This window comes from Synchiropus splendidus, chromosome 17 (assembly GCF_027744825.2).
Source record: "Synchiropus splendidus isolate RoL2022-P1 chromosome 17, RoL_Sspl_1.0, whole genome shotgun sequence".
In the NCBI taxonomy this organism is placed as follows: Eukaryota; Metazoa; Chordata; class Actinopteri; order Syngnathiformes; family Callionymidae; genus Synchiropus; species Synchiropus splendidus.
In genome coordinates this window covers 7,907,963-7,915,108 of record NC_071350.1, presented here as the reverse complement: position 1 = coordinate 7,915,108, position 7,146 = coordinate 7,907,963, and positions in this window count along the sequence as shown.

The window sequence follows — 7,146 nt, the reverse complement described above, 5'->3', positions numbered from 1 at the left end:
CATGCTGGCAAGGGAGTTGTTTTCATAAATTTCAGTTCAATTCAAGTTCAGGTTTGAGAAAATAGACTTTTGCTCAAAATATTGAACTTGTTTGTGACTGGCTTCTCTGTTCTGAGCCCGTGTTCCCAATGTAATATTCGGAGCACATGCTCTCTATGCTATGTTTACTTGTGCAGATTTCTAACAAAATGCTGTTGATGTATGAGCACTACTCAGTAGTCAGCTGTTGTTGTTGTGAAGCGTGAACTTTTGGGGCGAAAGACTGGCGAGATGGGGCTCAGCGTTATTGTGTGCGTAGTCAAGAGGCGTCAGTCAGACTCGGATAAGTTCTGTTAACATGTTTTTTGAACAAGCAATAAACACACAATGAATGGCAGAAAGGAAATCTGACAATATTACTGACCGGTGAGAGAAACACATTAACTGGACTGAGAAATTAGATCAGAAAAGTCAGTCAACAAACGCTCATGATATTCAGACTAGATTAGGCTGCCCTGCAGAGTATAAATGAGAAATAAGAACAAAAATGAAAATGTCACAAAAGGCTAGCATGCACTGAAAGAAATGAGTGGCCAATTTACCAGCATGAAAACAAGGACTGGAACCCAGAGGATCAAGTAGTGGAGAGCAAATATGTTCATTACTGAGTGTCCATGAGCCATTACCTGTTCCAAACTCACAGAGAAACAGAGGGGACTAACAGGAAACCAACACCAGAATTTAACAGCTGCACTTTGGCTAGTCAAACACATATGGTAAACTATTTATTCAGCCTTTGTGACCTGCAAATGTGGATGGTTGCTGAGTGTTGGAGACACTTTAAATCAGAGGTTGGGTGTCTCATGGTTTTCAAGTGACCCACACAGTAGAAGCCGAGGTGAAAGCATTTAGGACCATGGACAGCACTTCTGATAGGGGCCTTTTGGACAGCGCTTTGGTCATTAAACTTTGAATAATCTCAGTATTAGAGCTTTGGCCCCTTTAGTTGTTGTGCTCTAGGTTGATGTTCATCAAAGGCTGCAATGGTGCAACGCCAACCCATGAGGTTTCTTAAGCTTGCATCAGCCTATTTAGGTCACCGACGGGCAACGTCATATCTTATTAGCATCATTCACACATTTGATCTCATTGTCATGGATGAAGATGCCCTACGATTCCCAGAAATGCGCTTGTGGGTTCCTATTTTGACCCTCTTGAGTCAGCCGACTGCTGCTATGTGAGGAGCTACACATCTTGGTCAGCCCTCAGATTCGGGAACATTTCTTACCATAAATAAACTACTTATTTATATGTGTATTTGCACTTTATTAACTATTAATTATTCACTATAAAGTATTGATTAGTGACTTGTTAAGACTGACTAGATTTTACAAAGGTTCGCTGAAACAACACTGTAATTACCAAGTATTAACCATGAATAACCAAGTCATTTTTTTGCTTGGTTTATTTATACATAATATGTGTTCCCCAATCTAAAGTGCCACCAGATTCTCCAACTATCACTGCTCTGAGTGAGGAATTGGTGGAGGTGGAGCTGTAGATGGTGATGATGGTTTATCCAGACTGAATAGTAGACAATAGTGAGTCCAAAGGCTTTGTTTGACACTGTGTGACTTGATGAAGCTACTCCTTTGACTCGATCAACTTGATGAAATGGACACCTGAAAAGGTGTCAGGATCTTCACTCTATGGTCAGTCACCTCATAAAGAAGTTTGGAGATGAAGTTAAGAAGGAGGTTTGGATACGTGCTTAGGAGAGAGAGGGGATGTGCTTTATAATGGATGTGAGACATGGAGGAAGAGGAGGAGAAACCATGAGAGTCATGGATGGAGCAGGCAATGACATAAAGATGATAGGTTAAAAGAGGCTTCTTCTTCTTATGATAATCCAAATGACAAAGACGAAGAAAGATATCAGTGTTTCCAGTTCTGATCTTAATGTGATGCTAACTAATAAAAGCAGGTCTAAAAAGTCAGCATAGTCCTGTGCGTTATTTAGTGACTATATTCAGAAACCTGCTGCTTGAAACCCATTATAAAATTTCCCGTTTGCTATCCATTCGGTACTGTACATACAGTCCAAACCTAACAAAACCAGTTTACCGAAGAAAGTCAGTTACCACCTGGTTTCATTATTTTTTTAAATTGTATTTGTTACACGAGTCTCATGTAGGAAATGTCCCTTTTCTGGAGTCGCTCAGAAGAGCTGTCATGGTGCTGAGGCAGACAACATGGCATTGTCATATCGTCTGTCCCAGCACTGGCGCGGTGTCTTCCATGTTCACATCGCAATCCATCATAGGTTTGACAGCCCTGGTATATACACGTGTCAATCATTTCAAGTGAAGTAAAACGTTTTGACAGCCTGCAGCTTCTGCACAATGAAATCGACGATTGCCTGCGTGAATGCTGAAGTCCCATCAATAACAGAGCATAGAAATTATGACATAACTGGCCGACTGTGGAGTCCAGGCGGTAGTTTTATCCTAAATACAATTATCTTCAGCTCAGAAGACAATGGAAAGGTGGACCCCAGTGGGAGAAGAGTGATAATCATCACCGTTCCCAGCAGAGGGCCGCCGAGGTAGCGACTACATCCCAGTGGAGCGGAAATTACAAACTCACAGGAGGTGATCGTGCGGACTATTTAAATCAGGGCTGCAAGCAACACCTTGTCTTTGTGTCTTTAGTTGTTTCTGCTGTATAACTACAGCAGTATTTTGTGGTTAAATATTCTCCCCAATAATCATGAGGCCACTTGGCTGCGTCCCTCCAGCCCTCACAGTTTAATTTAAAGATTTGTTTTGTGTGCTTATTTCTCTGTGACCATAATTTCCCCTCCTCTTAGGAATAATTATGATACTTGTGTTCCTTTGTTTGTATTTCTTATGTGATCCATATGTATGTATTACTATCTGCTTTTTGGAGCCTGTTAAGCGCATCACTGCTCTTCAGGGGTTCTGCTGCGGAGGGTCCGGCTCAGATTGAGGAGGAGCTGTGTTGTTTTTGCATTCAACCAGCGGTCCTGAAGAAATCCTGTGGGATGAGCTCCAGGAGTTTAGGTGCTGGTCAAAGTGGGCTCCTCAGCCACAGTCTGGTTGGGTCCATTTCCAGTGAGAGTTGAGTAGAGAAGGTCTTGGTGGCCTCATCATGACTCTTTGCGGATGACACAATGCTCTTGGCTAAGTTGCAGCTGAATCTGAAGCAAATCTGAAAGTCGGACCCCTTAAATCCGAGCCCATGGTTCTTAGTTGGAAAAGGGAGGCGCGTTCGGTCAAGGTTGCAGTGGAGATCCCTTTCTGGGTGAAGCAGTTCAATGACCTTGGTGGCAAAGACACAGCACGAGATTGAGAGGCTGTTCAGTGCTGATACCTTAGTCCGAATAACTCTGCCACTCTGTCATGGGCGGCTGGAGTTTACCTTGGGAGGCACCGGAAGGTCACAGTGAACAGACCGGGAACACCTTGCCCCTAGAGAACAGGGAAGTCTTCAGAAACCACGGCCGGATAATTCTGCCTCATTCTTGTTGATGTAAAGGATGATTGTATTTGCAGTGAATTTACTCAAGTATCTGTAAGTAAACTAAAACCGTACTTGTATTTTTGCATATTCTGGCAGTTTCAAACTGTGATATACTTACATGACTAATTCTTTAATATCGTTACGTAAGGAACTGAAATGTGTCCATCTATTAAGAGCCATATTCCGTCGAAAAAAGTGAATTCCGTAACCATGGGAAACAGGGAGAGGATAATGTATTCTCTTGCATGTTAGGACAGAAAAGTAGGTGTGAATGAATCCCATTATTCATGTAATGATTTCCGATAGATTCCAGAAATGACACACTCATGCTAGTGTTGGTCAGTTCTCAGACAAATGCAACCACAGTGTGCTTCACAACAAACTCAAAGCACACTTTGTACACATTAAGTGAGAGTGAGATTGTCTTTAGCATTACAGAACAAAATAGGTTTATATTGCTAATCTTAGCCTGTATAAATCAGCACAATGTGTCTTGTAGTTCATCTTAGTGCCAGGGTCTCACTCTCTCTCTCTCTCTCTGAAGGTCTGAGAATCCCGAGCTATTCCCCACTTCCTGATCATTTCACCTTCCTCTTTCACAGCCTCACCATACACTCACTTCCGTGTCAGGTATACAGTATGAGCAGTGTGAGTCTGTGTCTCCGGCTTCCTCCTCTGTCTCCTGCTGGTGCCTCAGATCACTGCATCTCCTGTCCTGCACAGACCCTGCAGAGGCCAGTCATCAAAAGCCTCACTTCCAAATTGTACTTTGTCATCTTTACATGTTGCTTCACCTCCTTATAAGGCTGACAGCAACCAAATAGATGTGTTCGTAGAAGCCTAGTCAGTGTAAATGTCGCTCTGGTTTGCACATCTGGTTGCCTTTATCTCAGTCATAATCTGAACCAGTCAAGCAGCTAAGCGTATGAGCCAATAATATAATCAGTTATGAGCAGCTACAAGCTCCATCTTGAACTCACTACGACAACCATTCTTGGTTTAAATAGAACTTCGAAATGACACACGCATTTTTGCCACTGTATCTCCACGCGGTTTCTTTATTTACTTTGTTGTCTTTTTTTCCCTCCTTCTAAAGGGCACTTCAGGATAATAGTCTCACCCCATTTTATTCTCTGACTCGGCTGAATAGACAGAGAATCCTTGAACATATTGCAGTCACTAATAAGTGTAATTCAGAGAAGTAACTGTATATTGCCTTTTAAGAAACTCTTCAACATCACAAGCCCATCATTAACTCAGCACAGACACACTTGTCAAACTCAGTCCAACAATTCATTAAATTCTGCCAAAAATGCATGAGGATCACTTGAAAACAGAGTCCAGCATGGAGACTGACTCATGAAACAAACTCTGCAAATGTTCCGAACTTCAATCATGGACTCATCACATCCTTTATTGACATTAAAGCACTCAAAATGTGCTGTTTTCCCTTGTGTGACTGAAGTTCTGACACCACAGCCGGTCTCACCTGCTGCTTCTTGTCTCTAGTCCTCCAGTAGATCAGCTCTTTTGGCAGAGCTGCGGACACGCGGGTGAAAACAGCGCATTTTGAGCTCTTTACGGTAAATAAAACAGCTGTAATTTCATTGGTTTGTCGTGTTTGGCAGCATGACGCTCTTTAGCCTGTTAAAACCCATGTGCCACAGAGTTCAGACCACGAGAAAAACATAGCGTCTTGTAGTCTGGAAATTATTGTAATTATTCTGCAAATACATGTCTGAATAAGGAGTTTATCAATGGTCATAAATGTTCCCTAATCCAATAAATGTTTCCTAATCCAAAGTGGGACCGAATGACACTATATCTTTGACTAGCGTGGAAATATTTTTGGATGAAAACTTGCTTTGAGCAGTTAAAAAAAGATTTGAATTTATGAAGTTGCTGTCTAATCCAGGATAACTGAGACTCTCACCATTCAGACCATTACTTTAAAAGTAAATTTAAAGCTGCCTCTGCCCTTAATCTGCTTCCTTTGCTGGGTCTTTGTTATACTTTTAATTACAATCCAACCTCTCACATCAACAGTCAAATATTTGTTGTTGAACTCAGTTTCTAACCAAAAATGTGCTGAACAATGCTCATTCACAATCCTGACATTAAAGTCAGTTTGTTTATTTCATTGATTTGTCTTCAATGTCCCGCAGGTAACTTGAAAAAATGATGCAATGTCAAAATAGAAGAGGTTACATGGAGTCCTTTGCCTATATTTATCCTATCATAAAAGCTCAGTGTGAAAGAGTCCTGCAGTTGGTTTATTATATTTCAGGCTTTACAGTTGCTTTGAAATGTTGAATTCAATTATATGCTTTCAATAGAAAACCTTTAATAAATCTCTTCCTTTTATAATATAATATGCTACGTTTGTTCCTTCCCAGAATATTGTACAGATTCACACACAGTCGACTTGGCATCTATTTGTTTACCCTATATATGTATTGATTTACAGTGAGAATATTTAGACAAAGAAAACTGAAATATAAGTCGTAATGATGACACATTTTCTTGTATTCTGTCCTTATTTACTGGATTTTATTTTTCCATTCCACTCTGTCTTTTGGTTTGAAAGCCCCTCTTAACAGACTTGGAAAGCAACGTGGTCTCCCGGGAGATTGGTCCAGTAATTCAGCCGGCACTTCTCCGCCTGTCGTGAAGCTCAATTTCCTCAATCATCCTTTAATTCACACTTGAAATTGGCATTTGTTTTCTCTCACTGCAGCTGAAAGAATTTATGTCTGACTGGTTAATACAAGTAAGTACAAGTGTTGAATAAGTGTTTTGATCTATGGCAAGGGAAAGTAGCTTTTTCTGTATTTTAGATTTGTGCTCACGGCCCCATCAATCTGCTCGTGTGTGAACAGAGCAGAGCGAGTCTGTGAGAGCCCTCATCACCCTTCTTCAATTGCACCTCAGGAGGTGGTGTCAAAGGAGGATCAGAGGCAGGACGGGATAAAAATGACACTGCATGCTGTGATTACAGGCTGCTGTCTTTTACAATTGCTCTCTGGTTCCTTTGACTTCGACATCATTTCTCCCCAAAATATGGATCAAACAAATTGAGCCAGGAACCTTTGACATTCCTGTGTCCAGGTGACAGCCGGGTCACTGAACCGGAGGAATCGGATTTTGACTCAGATGCATTAATAACTATAGTTTTGCTTTTGACTATCAGATATGATAAAGAGATTGGAGAGGAAAACTGCCGCATCACAGTGGCAGGGAGGTGTTTTTGAATAATGTCAAACACTGTAATGTTTTTGAACTAACTAATTAAAATTTGAAGGCCTCCGGCTGCAATGAGAATAAAAACACTGTTGTTCTAAGAAGGTTCAAACACAAAGCTCAGAGGACCAGAGATCCTTATAAGAATACTTTCATGCTTGTGAAAAAAAAAAAAAAAAACTCTTTTCAAACTCCCTGCTGCAGCAAGGACAAATATACAGCATTCAACAGCCGTCTCTGATGGAACCTGAGTTTCTGTCGTGACAACAGAATTTTAATGGCGGACTTCTTGTGTAAAAGATGATGCCTTTTGCACCATCACTAGCTTATCATAATACTACTGATGGGAAGCCGAGGCTTCATGAAACATTTCCTCATTTTCAG